The sequence below is a fragment of the Physeter macrocephalus genome, chromosome 7 (assembly GCF_002837175.3).
Source record: "Physeter macrocephalus isolate SW-GA chromosome 7, ASM283717v5, whole genome shotgun sequence".
NCBI lineage: Eukaryota > Metazoa > Chordata > Mammalia > Artiodactyla > Physeteridae > Physeter > Physeter macrocephalus.
Genome location: NC_041220.1, coordinates 80,100,017 through 80,119,764, shown reverse-complemented (window position 1 = coordinate 80,119,764; position 19,748 = coordinate 80,100,017). Strand labels below are relative to the sequence as shown.

Sequence of the window (19,748 nt, the reverse complement as noted above, 5' to 3'; positions counted from 1 at the left end):
GGGTGAGGAGCGCGCCTGCCGATGCATGAAACAAGGGTTGGTGCCCCGGTCCGGGAGGATCCCACATGCCGCGGAGCGGCTGGGCCCGTGAGCCATGGCCGCTGAGCCTGCACGTCCGGAGCCTGTGCTCCGCAACGGGAGAGGCCACAACAGTGAAAGGCCCGCGCAATGGGGGAAAAAAAAAAAATAATAATAATAATAATAATATGAATAACGTCCAGTCACACAAAAATCATATTAAATCAAAATAGTGTATAACATCTAAATGAAACTTGTGATATTGGGCTGAATCTCAACTTAGACAGACCTGCTGTAAACGTTACTTGAGTAACAAGTAACCCACTCAGAGGTCTCTGGATGGTGTCTGTGTTCAGGGGACTGAAGCTTAGCCACTACGTGGGAAAGTTGATCAGCTTCCTGTATATCACCCTGCCTCCAAAACACAAATATTCCTCCCCGATCATTTATATCCTCAAGCGTTTCCTAGTGTTTACATTTAAGCCAGGAGCTTCTCTATTTAAGAAAAAGAAAATATGGAGGGAGGCAAAAAGAGAGAGCGGAAGATTACAGAGGTCACAACTTTTTTTTTTTAAAGGAAGTGGAAGAGATAAAAGGTAAAAGGTTTTTTGTTTTGTTTTTTTTCTTTAATGCATCAAATGAAAGGTGTGGGTGTGGGAGACAGATGGAAGAAGCTCTATATCAAGAAAGAAAATGATGGACAGGATCTATGAAAATAAAAACTACGAAAAAGGAAAGACCGGAAAAACGTGCAATTCCATAATCAAATCAACAAATATGCAAGAGAAATACTGTTTTATTTGTCAAAGCTTAGGTGAGAAAGTTGAATAAGGTAAGTTCTGGGCCAGTCCCCGCCACTTCCTCCATTTAATAAATGTTTATTCAGAGTGTACTATGTGCCAGAACTGCCCCAGACGTCCAGTGCTGGGGATATAAGTACGAATAGCACAGGCATAATCCCTGCTTTCAAAAGCTTATAAATTAGTGACAGACACAAATAAACAATTATAGAACCATGTGACAGGAAGGATCAAACACTCACGTCTGTGGTAAAAATACATAACGTGATAGGTGCCATATCAGCAGCACAAACTACTGTAAACCTTACTGAAAACAAGGAACTAGGAAAAGGTGAAAAGAAAAAATGTAGTAGACAAAAACAGCAGAAAGAAATAACATCAGTTAGTTTTTTCCTTAACTATGACAAGTGCTAGTTATTTTTATATCTTTCAAGATAGCCATATCTTTATCTTTCTTGTCTAATAAAAAGAACGCTTGCAACATCAAAAAAATAAACAACCTTAAAATCATTTTGCAAAAACTTAAAAGAAACTACCTATTTCCTATACAATCGTTAGCATTTTCTTGCTTATTTGAAGTAATTATTCTATAATTTGAAAAAGCCACAAAAGGCTTCTTACTTACCAAGATTTCTTTCTCAGAAGAGAAATAACTTCTAAATGCACGGAAAAATAAGTGCTTGACAAAATGCAAGCCCTTAGTTCAAGTAAAGCAATACCATAAAAACGGTTTGCGCCATCTGTCGGACATTACTGGAATTACCCTTGCACACGAATTTCCCCTTCAAAGGTCCTGAGCAAAGCATGTGGTCAGTAGGTTTTTCTGGGCTACAGATTAAAACAGTAATCAAATTTTTTAATTCATATGATCACGCAGCTTATGACAATTTCAGTGTGAAGAAAAATGTTTTTCTAAGGTGATATTTATCTGTAAAAGTTTGCAGCCTGAATGTTAAATTGTCACCACAATGGAAAGTTATTGAACTTTGCCTGTTTTATCACCATTTTTAATATTTCCAATATAATTGCAACTACCATGATCAATCAGTTTTGAAGCATTATTTTAGCTGGATGGGATACTTTAAAATAAAATGAACTTAGGTTCAAGAACTGTTTTTTAAAAAATCAACTTTTAAGGAAAGTTTAATAGTTACCACACCCGGGGGAAATTACATCCTGTTTCTCCACGTTCTGACCAACATTTGGTATTGTTAGATGTTTTCATTTTTAATTCTAAAATAATAAATACCACCAAGATCCTGCAAGACTAATTAAAAATCAATTTTCTAAAGGCCATTTAGAATAATTTTAGAACAATATCAACAAAGCTTGATGATACAAAAAGAGGATGTCTGATTAACCAGATACTTCAGGCAGCCAGGATACCCTGTTCCCAAGACTTTCCCTTAACTGAGGTTCTGTAAAGAACTGAACATATGAGTTAAATAATCATTCTATAATTAATCCCATTGCTTGGCATTATTTCATTGTTAAAAAAACAAGTTAAGACTGTACAGTCTGACCCACGACAAAGTTGGACATCAGGGTTAGAATCACTTCTGCTTTCAGGAGGAAGGAAAGGCCAACTTCTTACTGTTCATTCTTACTCATCAAACATAACGGGAAGCCTTCGCAGGCCTGAGGAGGGTCAACAAGGAGTGGCTGGATCTCTGCTGAATGAGCAGAGGAGACGGCTAGAGTGTAGTGGGTGCCTGTGACCCTGGGAAGCCAGCTTTGTGAAACAGGCAGAAGAGAAAGGAACCAGCTATGGGTTTGAGGGAATTTCAAACAACACTGAGCCAAAGTCTTTAAGAAATAAGCACACAGGGGCTTCCCTGGTGGCGCAGTGGTTGCGCGTCCGCCTGCCAATGCAGGGGAACCGGGTTCGCGCCCCGGTCTGGGAGGATCCCACATGCCGCGGAGCGGCTGGGCCTGTGAGCCATGGCCGCTGAGCCTGCGCGTCCGGAGCCTGTGCTCCGCAACGGGAGAGGCCACAACAGAGGGAGGCCCGCATACCACAAAAAAAAAAAAAAAAAGAAAGAAATAAGCACACATACATTGCTGCAGATTTGGTCACATCACACAGTGACAAAATGTTTATGAGCATTTGGTCACAAACGCTCATTAGGGTATTGCATAATAATGCTGGTTTTCGGTAACAAAGAGGCTATTCTTGTTGAGGCCGTTAGAATTCTAAGAAATGTCTTTAAGGAGATGACAAAACCCACAAAAGTCAGGTAATGTGCAAGATGGCATGGCAGTGGAACAAACAAACAGACAGTGCTGGGCAGAAGTCCTCCAAATGCCATGTCCTAGCTGTATGGCCTTGGGCAAGTGGCTTAACCTCAAAGACTCCATTTATTCATCCACAAAATGGGAGTGCTTGTGACTTTTTTGGGAAGATAATAAATAAAAAGCGTCTGGAATAGTGATTTCCATAGAAGACAAGTCATTATAGTAAGGAGTTTTAGAATTCTATGCAAGCCTCACATTTTTTATGCCGAGGTGGAAAGACTATTAAATGAAGAAAAGCAAAGGGCAGAAGAGTATGGAGAGTGTTTCAGCATTTGCATAAAATCTGGTCCCTCAGACATCTGCACAGGTTATCTTCTTGCCAGGAGTAAGGCACACACAGAGGAGAGACACACACACACACAGAGAAAGGAAGAGGCCAGGTGAAAACAGAGGCAGAGATTGGAATTCTGCAGCCACAAGCCAAGGAATGCCTGGAATCACCAGTAGCTGGCAGCCCTGCCAGCACTTTGATTTTGGACTTCCGGCCTCCAAAAGTGTAAGAGAATAAATTTCTCTTGTTCTAAGCCACAAGATTTGTGGGAATTTGTTATGGCAGCCACAGGCATCTAACACAAGGGTCTACATACTTATGCTGACATCGGCATAAAAATCTTTTTTTCTGAGGGGATACTTAAGAAACTGTTACCTTTGAGCCAAAGAACCAAGGGAGGGAGATACTTTTACTCATCATTTTATGCTTTTTTGTCCTGTTTGATTTGTTTTTTTTACTATGTACATGCATTACTTTTATTTTTAAAAAATAAAATAGCATTATAGTGGGATAAGTAAAATAGTCTAAAGCCAGCAAATATACCGTCCCCATACAAACAGAAGCAAGACATTACTTTAATGATTTTTGTTCTTTAAAAAAACTTCTCTTTCCCTGGAAAATCAATAAAAAAATATCAATTGCCTACCAACAGCTTTGAAACAAGTTATATAAAAATGATCAGCATCATAAAATATACAAACCACTAGAAATGAAATTGATAACTTAGATATTAAATATTAATATTAAAACCAAAATCTTCTGAATTAAAAAGAAAAAACAAAACACATTCCAGAAGATACTTGTAACACATATCACTACAAAAGGATTAATATCTGAAATATATAAAGAATTCCTACAAATCACTAATAAAATGGCTAACAAACCCAATGGGGGCGGGGGTAGGAATTAGCAAAGGATATAATCAAATGGATAACAGGATAACATTAAGACAACCAGGAGACACCACTGTACACCCCTGGGATGGACAAAAATTAAAACATCTAATGATACCAAGTGTTGGTCACAATGTGAGGAAACAGGACCTCTTATACATGTCCAGAGATTCTGACTTAAATAGTCTAGGATGGGGCCAGACATCAGTATTATTTTGGGTTTGTTTTTTTTCTTTTCAGCCGCTCCGCGGCATGTGGGATCTTCCCGGACCAGGGCACAAACCCGTGTCCCCTGCATCGGCAGGCGGACTCTCAACCACTGCGCCACCAGGGAAGCCCCACAGGGAAGCCCCACAGGGAAGCCCCATCAGTATTATTTTGAAAGCTCTTCAGGTGATTCCACTCCAACCCAGTGAGGGTCAGGGCGCCCTGAGACCTAAACGCCATCCTGAACACCGCGCCCTCTAGTGGTCTCCAGTGGTCTCTCTTTTCCTCACACCTCAGGGCCTGGAGGTGATGCAGGTTTCCCCAACTCTCACTGCTACTTCCAGATCACTGTTCTTCCCTCCAACCCTTGAAACCTACCCCTCCTGGTTGCAGTCACCCACAGGCCCATCACTCCCTCATTCACTGAGTATTTTTGCACCATTCACTGTCTGAGTCCAACTGAGTCCACTGTCATAATTCTAGTGATTTCAGTAGCTATGTAGAGATTCTTTCATTCCCCTGGCTTCTTAGTTCTTTGATATTCTCTCTTCTAATGAGCTTGTCCTGAAACCTACCTCAGCCATGCATTCCCTTATTGTACCCTACATATTATTATGACCAATGGCTGTGCTCTCTCCATAACCTCTCTTGCCAGCATCCCGCTTTTCAACTAGCGCCTCTAACTCTTTCTCTCAGATGCCAACAATTCCCCAGTCCCACTGCACTGGACTGAAAGATCATGGTCCACCCTTTTAATCAGCTCTCTGAATTCACCCTCAGCTACCTTACTCCTCTCTCCTCAACCCAGGTTAAATCCAACTCGCCACTGGACTATATTGAGCCTGACCAGCTGAACATAGTTGGAGAAAATACACACCCATGCTGACTGTCTCACTTGAAATTCATGACTGGGTCCCAACCTCAAGAGGGAGAAGCGATCCTACTATCCTTTTTGTTCCCCTTCCCTAGCCCATTCACTCTCACTGTCTTACCCGTCCTCCTCTTATGCTTCCGACACCTCCTTTCCTTCCTCACTTTCAGCTGCTGATGCTTCATTTTTCAGGAAGAAAATTAATGCAGCCAGAAGAGCATTTCCACACCTTCCCTCCAAAATTCTACTAGCGCCTACTTGTCCCTGTTCTATCTGTGCTTTCCTCTGTTCTCCTGAATGAACTCTCTGTGTCGAGCCAATTCCTCCCCATTAAGCACTGAACCTCACTCCTGCTTATCTACTCAAGGAAATCCCTTTACAATTATACTCTCTGTGTTGCATCATCATTTTTTTGCTCTAATGTATGATTCCAATTAGCATATAATGCTACAATTTCTCTCATAGTAAAAAAACAAAACCCTCCTCTGAACCCACAACCTCTTCCTCTCTGCTCCTCTTTACACCAGAAATCCTTGAAAAAGTTGTTTTACTCACTATCTCCAATTATTCTCCTCCCATCTTCTCAAACCCTCTGTCTCTCTCCCTCCCTCTCTCTCTCTATATATATATATATATTCTTTTTCATATTCTTTTCCATTACAGTTTATTACAGGATAATGAATACAGTTCCCTGTGCTATACAGTAGGACTTGTTGTTTACCTATTTTATATAAGTAGTTTGTATCTGCTAATCCCAAACTCCTAATTTATCCCTCCCCCACCCCCTTTCCCCTTTGGTAACATAAATTTGTTTTCTATGTCTGTGAGTCTGTTTCTGTTTCATAAATAAGTTCATTTGTATCATATTTTAGATGCCACATATAAGTGATATCATATGGTATCTGTCTTTCTCTTTCTAACTTACTTCACTTAGTATGATAATCTCTAGGTCCATCCACCATCTACCTCAAACCCCAAACCTATCCCTTTTGCATCCTTCCTCATCTCAGTAAATGATACTTCTATTCTTGCAGGCTAAATTCCTTGGAGTAATTTGAGACTTCTTTCTTTTGCTCAAACTCCACACCCAATCCATGAGCAAATTTTGTTGAGTTTTTCTTTAAAATATATCCACAAGCAAAACTGCTCTCATGCCCTCCACCACTCCCACGAGGCCAAACCATCAACTCCCTCATGTGGGTAACTGCAGTGGACTCCTAATTGGTCTATCTGGCTCTACCTTTCCCTCCACCCCCGCCCCCAACCCCATCCCAACCCAATTAAAATCATGGTACACTCCTACTCAAAAGCTGTAAGGATTCCCTTGCTTCTCAAAGCATAAGCCAAATCCCTACCATGGTTTGCAAGGCACTGCCTGGTCTGCCCCATCTCTCAGTCTTCGGTGCCTCTGTGGCCTCATCTTCTTCCACTCTGCCCCATCCTCCCTCTGCTCCAGCCACAATGGCCATCTTACCATTCTGTGAGCACACCAAGCATGCTCCTACACTGCTCCTGCCGTTCCCCCTGCCTGAAACTGTCCCCACATATCACCGTTGTTCACTCCCTCACTTCCTTAAAGTCTACACTGAAGTGCCGCTTTATCTGCAGGGCCTTCCCTGACCACAGTTGCTCCCGCCCATCATTTCCTAGACCCTATAGACCATATTCTGCTTTATTCCACCACCTGGCACATTATCTAGTTAGGGTTTATCTGCCTTGCAAAAGAATATAAGTTCTTGGAGGGCAGGACTTTGCTCTGCTCCTTATTTCATCCCTAGTACCTAGATCAGTTTTAGGTACGTAGCGCAGTCTCAAAAAATTTTTGTTTAATGAATGGTTGGGACCACAGTGTAGAACGATTTCATAATATCTAGTGACGGTAAACTGGCTATTCCATTTCTAGCCTGGGATATAAGAAAACGTATACGAAGTTGACCGTTGCAGCTCTATATGCAATATAGTAGATAGCACTATATTGGCATTCAGCACATGTAACAACATGTAATAGGGAAACATGAAACACACTAAATGTCCATTGTGTGGGGATTGGATAAATTGTGGCACATTCATACAATGGAATCCCATGAAGACTTAAAAATGCATGTACTAGAGCTACATGTATGAATATGAATGATTCTCAAAAATATAATGTTGAGTAAACAAGTGTACAGGATGTTATTTATAACATTTTAAAACACTGAAAAACAATTTTATATAGTGTTGATGAATGAGGATATGTGCAGTCAAATGTAATAGAACGATGAGTGGCAAGGATGCACCACAACCTCAGGATACTCGTTACCATTACCTCCGGAGAAGGTGGAGACTAGGAGGAACAGGGTTTCAAACATATCTGTAACTTTTTTCTTTTTAAAAGAAGGTTCTAAAATAAATGTGGCAAAAAATAAAATTTGTTAAATGTACATATTGTCATACCGTTCTCTACTTTTCTTCACACACATAAGTATTTGTCATATTGTTCCCAACCTGGGTTCTTGGACCCTTTAATCAATAGCAATTGCTAAGAGGCCAGACGAGGAATTCAGGCAAGGCTTTATGGGGACTCGTGCTGTAGCACGAGGGACTGAAAACAAGTAACAGGTGCCCTTGCTCGATCCCCAAGGTGGGTGAGCTGGTCCCTTAAATGGGGTGAGGGTGAGGGCAGATTGGTGGGTTGGGCTGGAGGGTGGCTTAGGTAATTTGCCCACCCCCCTGGTGGTGCTGCATGCAGGGATCATGCTCAGGACCCTGCTTTTGCTCCTGGCACTTCAGAAATGGCAGTTGGGTTTTGGCTTTTTTGTATCTTATTGCTCATATTTTGCCCCAACTGCACATGCATGCAGCTATCTTTAGTCCCTCATAGTTTCTTTGTATTCTGTTGCTTGAGGAGACGTGTGTCCAGGTGCAAGCAGTGCAGTAAATGGTCCCAGGTCCCAGGTCCCAGCCTGTCTCAATATTATTCTCTAGTTTTCTATATATTTTAACTACTCCTGAGTTTTTAAAATAAAAATTGCTTACATTGCCAAAAATTAAAGTTTTGAAATAAACCAGGTGGGCTTGAAGCAGCAACATTTGAGTAAAAGGGCATAATTAGCAGTTGGCAACAAAACCTGTTGCTTGATTGATAGTCTCTTATTGTAAAGGTACAGTTTGGGTCAAAGGAGAAAGAAAACTGGATAAACCTACCTAAGGAGACAAAAGACCTGTATTCCTAAAACTATAAAACTGATGAAAGAAATCGAAGACAACACAAACAGGTAGAAAGATATACCATGTTGTATATACCATTGATTGGAAGAATCAATATTGTCAAAATGACTATACTATCCAAGGCAATCTACAGATTCAATGTTATCCCTATCAAATTACCAATGGCATTTTTCACAGATCTAGAACAAAAAAATCTTAAAATTTGTATGGAGACACAAAAGGCCCTGAATAGCCAAAGCAATTTTGAGAAAGAAAAACGGAGCTGGAGGAACCAGGCTCCCTGACTTCAGACCACACTACAAAGCTACAGTCATCAAAACAGTATGGTAGTGGCACAAAAACAGAAATATACATCAACGGAACAGGATAGAAATCCCAGAAATAAACCCACTCACCTATGGCCAATTAATCTACAACAAAGGAGGTAAGACTCTACAATGGAGGAAAGACAGTCTCTTCAATAAATGGTGCTGGGGGGCTTCCCTGGTGGCGCAGTGGTTGCGCGTCCGCCTGCCGATGCAGGGGAACCGGGTTCGCGCCCCGGTATGGGAGGATCCCACATGCCGCGGAGCGGCTGGGCCCGTGAGCCATGGCCGCTGAGCCTGCGCGTCCGGAGCCTGTGCTCCGCAACGGGAGAGGCCACAACAGAGGAAGGCCTGCATACCACAAAAAAAAAAAAAAAAAAAAAAAAAGGTGCTGGGAAAACTGAACAGCTACATGTAAAATAAAAAAAGAAATTAGAACATTCTCTAACACCATACACAAAAATAAACTCAAAATGGATTAAAGACCTAAATGTAAGGCCAGATACTATAAAACTCTTAGAGGAAAACTTAGGCAGAACATTTTGACATAAATCGCAGCAATATCTTTTTCAAGCCATCTCCTAGAGTAATGGAAATAAAAACAAAAATAAACAAATGGGAACTAGTTAAACTCAAAAGCTTTTGCACAGCAAAGGAAACCATAAACAAAATGAAAAGACAACTCACAGAATGGGAGAAAATATGTGCAAATGATACAACCAACAAGGGACTAGTCTCCAAAATTTACAAACAGCTCATGTGCCTCAATATCAAAAAAACAAACAACCCAGTCAAAAAATTAGCAGAAGACCTAAATAGGCATTTCTCCAAAGAAGACATACAGATGACCAAGAGGCACATGAAAAGATGCTCAACATCACTAATTATTAGAGAAATGCAAATCAAAACTACAATGAGATATCACCTCACACCAGTCAGAATGGTGTTAAAAATCTAAAGATAATAAATGCTGGAGAGGGTGTGGATAAAAGGGAACCCTTCTACACTGTTAGTGGGAATGTAAATTGGTGCAGCCACTATGGAAAACAGTATGGAGGTTCCTTAAAAAACTAAAAATAGAGTTACCATATAATCCAGCAATCCCATTCCTTTGCATATATCCATAGAAAACTCTAATTCAAAAAAAATACATGCACCCCAATGTTCATAGCAACATTATTTACAAGAGCCAAGACATGGAAACAACCCAAATGTCCATCAACAGATGAATGGATAAAGAAGATTTGGTACATATATACAATGGAATATTACTCGGCCATTAAAAAGAATGAAATAATGCCATTTGCCTCAACATGGATGGACCTGGAGATTACATACTAAGTGAAGTAAGAGAAAGACAAATATGATATCACTTATATAAGGAATCTTAAAAAAAATGATACAAGTGAAGTTATTTACAAAACAGAAACAGACTCACAGACTTAGAGAACGAACTTATGGTTACCAGTGGGGAAGAGTGGTGGGAGATAGATTAGGAGTTTGGGATTGACATGTACACACTGCTATATTTAAAATAGATAACCAGCAAGGACCTACTGTATAGCACAGGGAACTCTGCTCAATATTCTGTAATAACCTAAATGGGAAAAGAATTTGAAAAAGAATAGATACATGTATATGTACAACTGAAACTAACACAACATTGTTAATCAACTGTACTCCAATATAAAATTTAAATTTAAATTTAAAAACAAGGGGAGGAATGCCTGATTGGGCTGTTGCCTTTCAGCAGGGCAAGGAGAGGCAGGTGTGGCAAAGGTATCTGCTATGCCCTAGGCAGGCACAGAAGTCACAGGCAATGGTGTTTGTGTCTGTGGTACACCAAAACACACCTGTCACACCTGGAATACAATTTGCTAACACTCACAATGGCAGAACTCAGAAAGAATCACTGTTTTAAAAATTAAATTTTCCCTAAACTTTATACAAAAAATTACAATACATATACATATTCACAAGAATAGGTTTAGACTATATATACACTTTTGTAAGCTGCCCTTGCTCTCAAGTTAATATTCGGCTATGGCCCGCCTTCCTTCCATATCAACAAATTGGATGTACAGTTATAATTAATGACTATAGCATATCCGATTGTTTGAAGTTACCATAGTTTACTTCACCAATCTTTTTACTGGGGGACAGATTATTTCTGCGTTATTTTCCCCGGCAGAAACAACCACAATAAACATCCTTGGACATACATATTTGCACATTTGACTGTTTACTTAGTACAATTCGCAGATGTGGAATTCCTGGGCCAAAGCTAATACATTTGAATTTTGATCCGCATTTCTAAACTGGCCTTCTAGAAAGTATTTTTATTCGGTTGATTGGTTTTAAATCAAATTACACTCCCACAAACAGGGTAAGACAAAGCTGTTTAAAGCACCCCCAGGGGATCGCAAACTCTTACTGAACTTGAGCGGCCCCTTCTCGGTGAAACTGTCTGCGGGGTTTCCTGGGCGCTTTTAAAGGAAGGAAAGGGATCCGGAGAACCCCGAGTCCCGCCTTGGGTGGGGGTGGGCGACCCTCCAGCTCACCCGGAGGCACAAAGCCGGAAAAGCCAAGTTCCCCAAGGGTGGTCGGAAGCGCGGCCGCGACCCCTGCAGCCTGGGGAAGGAGGTGCCCGGGGCTTCCGCCGCGCTCTGGGCCGGGGCGGGGTCACGGGGGGGCGGGGCCCTGTCGGGGCCGCGGGGCGGGGCAGCTCGGCCCATCAGCACCCGGCCCGCCCTCAGGCCGCGTCCCCGCCAACCCTGCCGACGTGGCGGGGCGGGACCCGGCGGGCGCTCCCGCGCGCACTCGGCCGCCTGAGCGGTAAGAACCCTGGGCACCTCTCGCCGTCATCCCCTTCCCCGGGCGGGCAGATGGGGGGGGATGCGGGGACAGCCGCCGCGGCGTGGTAAGGAGACCCTGCCGTCGCTGCTCGTCCTGTTCCCGGAGTCGGCAGGGGCTTGGCACGGGGCGCAGGACCCGGAGGACCGGCCTTGGGGGGTGAGGGTCCCGGGCGGCGCGAGCGGTGCGGCCGAGGGCCCTGCGTGGGTGCGGGCGTGTGAGTGTGTGTGTGTGAGTGTGTGTCGCTCCGGGTCCACGCTCATGCACACACCCACACGCCCGCACTCCGGCTCTGCCCCCTCGGCCGGCGAGAACCTCTGCGGAGCCTGTCTTGTGCTCCCGAAGTATCCGGTCCAGCACCATGCAAGTCGGAAAAAGTTTCCCCAAGGTCCCAGGTCCTACTGAGAGGTAGGCTGCGGGGTCTCCGCAGCGGGGGGCACAGAGGAAGCAAATCCCATCCCGGGGTTCGCTGCCCTTGGCCTCGGAAAACTGAGCTCAGGCCTTGACCTCCCACCCAAGCTCATCATCTCTCCCCTTGCAGACGCCGGCCGTGCCGGCTCTTCCACCCCAGCCAACACCCTAAGCCAGCAGCACCTCCATTCACAGCCCCCAGGTTGAGTCCTACTCCCTACGCCAGCTCCCCAGCCCCTCACCTGCTCACCCAGTTGGCTCATCTTCTTCCCTGGAATCTGGTGAGTATTTCCAGCCATCTCAGATCAGGCACCTAAACTTCACTGCCCTTTCCTAGAGTAGGAGACCTCTCTGTATCATCTTAAGAGTGATCTCTGTCCTACCGATCCCATCAAGTCCCTTCCTAAACACGGAGAGAGTCAGGCAGGTGGCTTTTTAAAATCAGGGTCTCTTGAACTCCAGAAGACCTCAGCCAACCTGAGGAAACTGATAATGAGGCAGGCTTACTCCTCAAAGGCCTCTCTCTGCCCTCTTTTCCTCCTAGTTTTCCTTTCCTACCTCACCCACATCCATTCCCTGCTCTCTCCTTCCTTTCTCCGTCAAAACCTGAGCTCAGGAAAGATTGATAAACTCCTTACATCATAAGCTTTAAGCAAAAGAAGGAAACTTTCAGGGTAGAATTTGAGGCTCCATGGAGGCAGTGCAGAAGGAATTTGAGGGTAGGAAGGGACCTTGCTGAATCTCAGGGATTCAGACCATATAAGCAGCCATTTATTTATAAGACCAGGCTTATATGGTCTTGTTTCTTTTTAATCGATATCAAACAATATATTTCAGTTCAGTAAATATTAGAGGATCCAAAGCCAAGCTATGTGCTTGTTGGCCACAGTTCTGGAGGAGAGAATGACACAGAAATAAATATTCCTTATAAATGCCATAGAAGTCCATGCAAGGTATCACGAAAAACATGGAAGAGAGAGTAATTCATTCTTTGGAAGGAGTGGGGCAAATTCAGGAAAATTTCAAAGTAAACAGTGACATTACACATTGAGAAACAAACAGGAGCTTGCTAGGCAGTTGGAGACAGGGCATCCTGGGCAGAGAAACCAGCATTAGCAGAGGTGGGGATGTTTCTGAGCTGTGCCGGCAGTGATGGAGCATCTAGTGAGGGACGAGTGTCGGGTGTGTTGAGAGTTACAGAAGCGGATAGAGAGATTGGAGCTGGATTGTGCGGGGCCACGGATACCATGCAAAGGTGTTTAAACCTAATGGTTTTTAAACAGGGGAGCAGGTAGGTCCTTTCCGTGTTTCATAAAATTATCTGGCAGACATGTGGAGGCTGGACGGGAGGAAAAAGAGGCTGGGCTCTGGGCACGTGTACTTGTCAAGCACCGTAGAAACTCTTGCAACCTGGTTAAGAGCCTGTCATCTACAGTTTTTGTTCCTGGTCTTTCACTGACTGGCACTTTTTGAAATTGGGAGCAGTGATTTCACACAGGGTATGGTATTACCAAATTCTTATTTTGCCAAGTGAGACCATTAAAAAAAAATCCATGCACTTCACCACTATTTCGTAAAATGAAAGACATTTTAATACCAGGAAAAGCACGAAAGCTAAACTTGCAAGATGAAAGCAGTGCTTTACATTTAATAAATTTAGATTGATGAAAAACTCGCTATCTTGTCCTCATTTTTCTCTGTCATCATGGACTGGTTCCAGTCCTGCAGTCTGGTGTTGGGGAACAAAGTATCCAGATCATTTTGTCCAGCCTTACTCTACATAGGAGGGAGTGAGGAAGTCCAACAAGAATGAGTTGTACGCCCACAGAGGGATGGTGGGACCAGAGCATGGCTCTTTGCACCTCAGCATCCATCCCTCCCATCCCTCGCTATCCCTCCATATCGCTCTTGGTCCAGCCACACAGCATCTGTTCTGAATATCTAGATTCATTCTTGGACATTTGCACATACTCTTATCCCATCATGCCTGAATAACTATCAAAGCAGCTATCAAGGTTCTCCCATGTATGAGATCAGTCTAGTTCAGGCACATCTTTCCCTGCTTTGATGTGCTGTTTTGCATCATCACTTCACCATTTCATGTTAGATGCAATAGTTTCCTGGGCCTTCACTGACCAGGAATAAAATGAACACAGATTATTTGTTTTCTGAAGGATAGTAACCATGTCTTCTGTTTTAAACTTATTTTTGGAGCTATGATGTTGCTGCTCCAATACCTAGCATAGTTCTGGGAGCATTTTAGGTGATGAATGAATTTACTCATGAAAAACTAACTTATTCCCAGCCCATAAAGGCTTCTTTATATGCCGCTCTTCCTCTCCTTGGAATTTACTGAAGAAGCCTCCTTGTTTCTGTGGGTTGGGGCTCCCTAGCATCAAAGCCACAGGACATGGCTGCAGTGATCAACATTCCAAACCATAAATCAGGGGAGATTTTAAGTCCTACTGCTTCTGGGGCATCCAGGCAGAGATGGGGGCTGTCCCAGGAAATAGCATATATCACAGCTGTAGTCCTTCTGGACACCAACAGTCACTGCATAGAAACAGCTGTGTCTTTAGAACACACCATTTCTAATGGCTTCAGACAAAAGGGCACCGTCTTAAAAATGATTACATGTCTCCTGTCATAATAGCATCCAGAGTAGACAAAGGTCTACCAGGACAAAAAAGGTTTGGGGGGGATTCGTTTTTGGTTTTGGTTTAGGGAAAATGTGGACCTGTAACAGGCAGAAGTTCATGTACAATTAGAAGTTAAAGTAGGGCTGAATATTATGGTGACCATTTTTATTATTTGAACAGATGTAAAAATACAGTCTTTCTGAAATTTATAAGTTGTCCATAAATATTTCCTAACAGTATTGGTTCAGCACCTGATAGAAGAATTTTGGGCGTGTTTCTGAAGGAATGGCTTCATGTTGATGCTTGAATACAGAGCAGCTGCAGGGAAGAGAAGTTTTGTTCGATAATTTTTCCACAGTTGAGGTGAGCTGACTTAGGGCAGTTTGGCCATCAGAGATGGATGAGGACTGTAGGGCTCCTCTGTCCAACATCCCTACCAAGACTGATTGTACCATGAATCCACCTCTCAGATGGAGTTCTGCCTCACACTCCCATGTATATTAGCAACCAGGCTCAGTTATGTAGCTTGTTCTTGTAGGTTGATGAAGTCCTTGCTCTCTTTGCCTTTAGGACTGCTCTGGTGGCAGGACTCAGCTAACCTTCTAATCAGGCTTTGATGTTCTCCTGCAATTAGCAGAAGAACTCAAAAAACTCTACTGCAAAGTTCAATAGCTGCTGGACTGAATATAATCTTTTGCCCTGGAAATGGAAGAGCTGAAAGCACCTGTGCATAATTTCTTGCCAATCCACTTTAAGCACTATTTCCATTTTATCAGTGAAAAATGCTTTTAATACCCCTTAGGATAAGTAGTACCCCCTGATAAATAGCGATCAGAGAGAGGGATGATTGAACCCACTCAAAAGGTGAACACTCCATTACAGAACCTGAAATGCTAAGTAAGTAAAGACCCTGGAGAGTATATTCCTGAATAGGGCACTTCAAATGTTAACCAGCCACCCTCAGGGCATAAAATACAGCTAACTCACATAGATGTCACATGGTATGTGCTGAAATATTTTAGCACTGAGAACAGTATCACAACAATTGAGGGTGAAGCAGATACAACAAAGTGTTTATAATGCTTTTTATTCACCCATTAATGTTTATCATAACCAGGTTTATTCTCATGTTCTTGGTTATAGAGAAGTGAAATAGTTTGGAACTTCTTAATAATCCAGATTAATAAGGATTTTCAAATTATCTTACAAAGAAATTAAGATATCAGACAGTGCCTATGACCAGCTGTTGATGAACTAAAAATGGGAATGTAAGTGATGTCCATATGGACCCATTCTCCTTATGGTTGTGCCCCTAGGACCCAGGCGGGGATAGGGCAAATTAGGACAGAGAACTCTAGGCCATGGCCGTCAAGCAATGTCCTAGACCATGGGTTAGCAAACATTTTCTATAAAGGGCCAGCTAATAAATATTTTAGGCTTTGCAATTTTGTGGGCCATATGGTCTCTGTTGCAGCTATTCAACTCCGCTGGTGTACTAGAGAAGCCATAGACAGTACATAAACAAATGAGCATGTCTGTGTTCCAATAAAATTTTATTTACCGAAACAGAGGGAAGGCAAATTTAGCCAGCAGGCTGTAGTTTGGCAGCCTGTCTCCTAGGCCAGTCCTGACTCAAGGTTTTCATAAAGATTTTATAAGTTTCCATGTGATGATAGCTTTTCAAGTACCCTCCCTCAATCTCATCCCCCTCCCATGAACCACAGTAACTACTTCTTTTCTGTACAGTGGCCTTTTTCACTCTTTACTATTTCATCTAGGCATTGACCATACTCATTGACAGACCATATCCAACCTTGAATATCTGAAATTTAATATGCCACCTAAAAGGAAATATGCATTATTTGCCTTTCCCATCTGTAGACTTGTTTACAGGTGTGTTATCAGAGAATTCAAGTATTTTTGTTTAAAAGGAGACATTCTAACTCAGTTATCTGGGAGGTGAAGGAACAAAGGAAAGACAATATGGGTCATTTGGAACCACTTGCTGTAAGATAACTCCTGAGTAGTGAATGGGGTAAAGACATTTTCTGCTTGCTTTCATTCCAAATTACACTTTAATTTTAAATCTCCACAAAAATATAAATATAACTCAACACACATATTTGTTGAGCTTCCCACTATGTTCAAGAAACCATGTTAAGTGCTATATAAAATATGAAGACAAAACAAGGAAGATCCTTGTCTTCGTAGAATTTACAGTATAGTAGGAAAACACTCAAACGACTCTGATCAAAGACGATTGTTACCCTCCAAAGTGAGACAGATGCAAAGCACTCTGGGAAGCTCAGAGGAAGAAAAATTATATCCAGTTGGGAAGAACAAAAATAGAGGAGGCGGTTATTTTAAATGGGCCTTAAATATGTTAAAACAACATACTAAACCAACAGCCACCTGAGGTTCTTTTGTGAATGTCAGGCATTTTTCACATACTTATGTTGTCTCACTTAAGGATTTGGAAGGGCATTGTGGGAGGTAAACCTAGTGGGATCAGAGCACAGAGGTCCTTGGATGGCAGCTGAAGGATGTAGCTTCATCTCAATAGGAAGTGGGAAGCCCCTGAGGATGTCTGAGCAGGTGGTGTGATTAAAGCAGTGAGGTAAAGGGTGGGGAAGGATGGGGAAGTGAAAGGGAGAACAGTGGAGAGGTGAACCCAATATTGAAATCATCAGCATGAATCAAGTTGAGGACCTGATTGAAGGTGTGATGGCAGGGAAAATAGAAGTAAAAGAAAGGATATGGATTCTGAATAACGACCCTCTAGGATTTGAGCACTGGTTGAATGTAAGAGAAGAGGCAAGTGGCATTGCAGATAGGGCTCCGACGTGGCTCATTCTCAAAGTCAGACATGGGTTCAGATCTCAAATCTGCCACTGTTCCTTAAAGTGTGACCTCTGAGCATCAGTTGCCTCATCTGTAAAATGAAGTTCGTCGTATCTAACTCACAGGAGATAGCACATTTAAAGAGCTTGGATTTAATAGGCACTGAGTAAATGATAGCTATTGATATTATTTATTCTTGAGAGAGTGAAGGTTTGGTCAATGACAGCTCTGAGATTTTAAGCCTGGGTTATTGGAGAAATCTACGTGCCATTAAAAGAAACACAAAGGTCAAAGTGAAGATCTAGAATTAATGGCAAGACAACAGGTTTCCTTTGGGACAGAGAGAGTTGTTCAGCTGACGATTAGAACTGCTTATCCAATGGTAGATTTTTTCCTATGGCAGTGTATTGAGTTATAATTCATACATAACAAAGTTCACATACTAAAAATTCACTCTTTTTAAATGTGCAGTTCAGTGGTTTTTAACATGTTCACAGAATTGTGCAGCCATTACCACTATCTAGTTTTAGGACATTTTCATCACCCACAAAAGAAATCTATACCCATTAGCAGCCATTACTCATTTCCCCTCCCTTTAGCCCCTAGAAGCCACTAATTTATTTTCTGTCTCTATAGAATGGAGGTAGATATTTGAGAGTCACAACATAGAAGTGTGTAAAACTGTGAGAAAGGAATGTGATTCACTAAGGGAAGAATGTAGCAAGAGAAAAGAAAATAGCAAGACAAGTTTAAGGAATGGCTATTCGAGGGGACAAGAGGGTTGGCATGGGCATGTGAGTTCTAAGTCTGTGCCATCATGTGGCCAATATGTTAAATGGCTTCCCATATACTGTGGTTTTAACAGTGACCAGAGATTTGACCAACTGGTAAACACTGAGGTAAACAAAAATACCCACTGACTTTCCTGAGACTTGGCTTCCTGTGTAGTGAGAACACTGTCTTTATTTTAGACTAAGAAAATTATCATCTTGAATAAGCCTTCTAGATATGTGTTATCCAGTAAGATAGCCACTAGCCACACATACCTGTGTAAATTTAAGTTTACATTATTTAAAATTAATTTTTTTTTTTTTGGCTGCACCACATAGCTTGTGGGATCTTAGTTCCCCAACCAGGAATCGAACCCAGGTCCACAGCCCTGAAAGTGCCAAGTCCTAACCACTGGACTGCCAGGGAATTCCCTAGAATTAAATTTAAAAATTAGTTCCGGGCTTCCCTGGTGGCACAGTGGTTGAGAGTCCGCCTGACGATGCAGGGGACACGGGTTTGTTCCCTGGTCCGGGAGGATCCCACATGCCGCAGGGCGGCTAGGCCCAGGAGCCATGGCTGCTGGGCCTGCGCGTCCGGAGCCTGTGCTCTGCAACGGGAGAGGCCACAACAGTGTGAGGCCCGCATACCGCAAAAAAAATAAAAATAAAAATAAAAATGAGTTCCTCAGTTGCACTAGCCACATTTTAAGTGCTCAATAGCCACAGGTGACTGTTAGCTACCATATTGGCCAGTGCAGATACAGAACATTTTCATCATCACTGAAAGTTCTATTGAACTGCACTGTTCTATATGATAGCAGTAACTTGCAAGCTTCATGAAGAGTTTTCTGCTTTGTAGGTTATTTTGTAATGGCTACATTCCTTATTCGACTTAATACTGGCTTCTTTTTTTTCTGTTTCATCCTTGTGTTCTTCCATCTAAACTGTTGTCCAAATATAGCCCAGGCCTTCACGGGCTGGTACCCAACAAGGCACACTTATGTGTATGTACGTCTCTCTCAATTTGAATTTCAGGCCACATTGCAAAGCCAAATGTCAAATATTTTTTATAACCTCTCAGGTATTTTCCATGCTTATTCTCATTATGGCTACAAATATAATTAATAAAGTCATAGTAAATAAATATTTTCACAGATACAGATAATACTTAGTTCCCATATGCATATTTATTTCTTCATGCCAAGTAAGAGATCCATGAAAGTTTAAAGAGAGCACAGTTGGCTTGTATTAGTTTTTTATTGCTGTTGGAACAAAGTACAACCAACATAGTGGTTTATAATAATACACATGTATTCTCTTATAGTTCTGGAGTCTCTGAGGGGAGAATGGTTTCCTTGACTTTT

The 19,748-nt window shown here is 42.3% G+C and overlaps 3 protein-coding genes across 10 annotated transcripts in view; 1 reads left to right on the top strand and 2 right to left on the bottom strand.

The window, feature by feature from the left end:
* The window catches only part of TLR6 (toll like receptor 6), a 26,017-nt gene extending 14,506 nt beyond the window's left edge, over nt 1-11,511 (bottom strand). Inside the window, exon 1 of one of the 2 annotated variants that reach the window (XM_055086098.1) lies at nt 11,432-11,511. The gene's annotated coding sequence lies outside the window, so the exon portion shown is untranslated. Of the gene's footprint in view, nt 1-11,304; nt 11,357-11,431 lie in introns of those variants that run through there. The other variant, XM_007102306.3, reaches the window with a different exon arrangement.
* Nucleotides 1-11,516, bottom strand: part of TLR1 (toll like receptor 1) — a 41,461-nt gene extending 29,945 nt beyond the window's left edge. The window contains exon 1 of one of the 5 annotated variants that reach the window (XM_024117856.3): nt 11,432-11,516. The gene's annotated coding sequence lies outside the window, so the exon portion shown is untranslated. Of the gene's footprint in view, nt 1-11,304; nt 11,389-11,431 lie in introns of those variants that run through there. The other 4 variants (XM_024117853.3, XM_055086099.1, XM_028492057.1 and 1 more) reach the window with 4 other exon arrangements.
* A 135-nt stretch (nt 11,517-11,651) lies between these two features.
* FAM114A1 (family with sequence similarity 114 member A1) overlaps nt 11,652-19,748 on the top strand; it is a 66,246-nt gene continuing 58,149 nt past the window's right edge. The window contains exon 1 of one of the 3 annotated variants that reach the window (XM_024116648.3): nt 11,652-11,705. The gene's annotated coding sequence lies outside the window, so the exon portion shown is untranslated. Of the gene's footprint in view, nt 11,706-12,237; nt 12,416-19,748 lie in introns of those variants that run through there. The other 2 variants (XM_024116653.3, XM_007102309.4) reach the window with 2 other exon arrangements.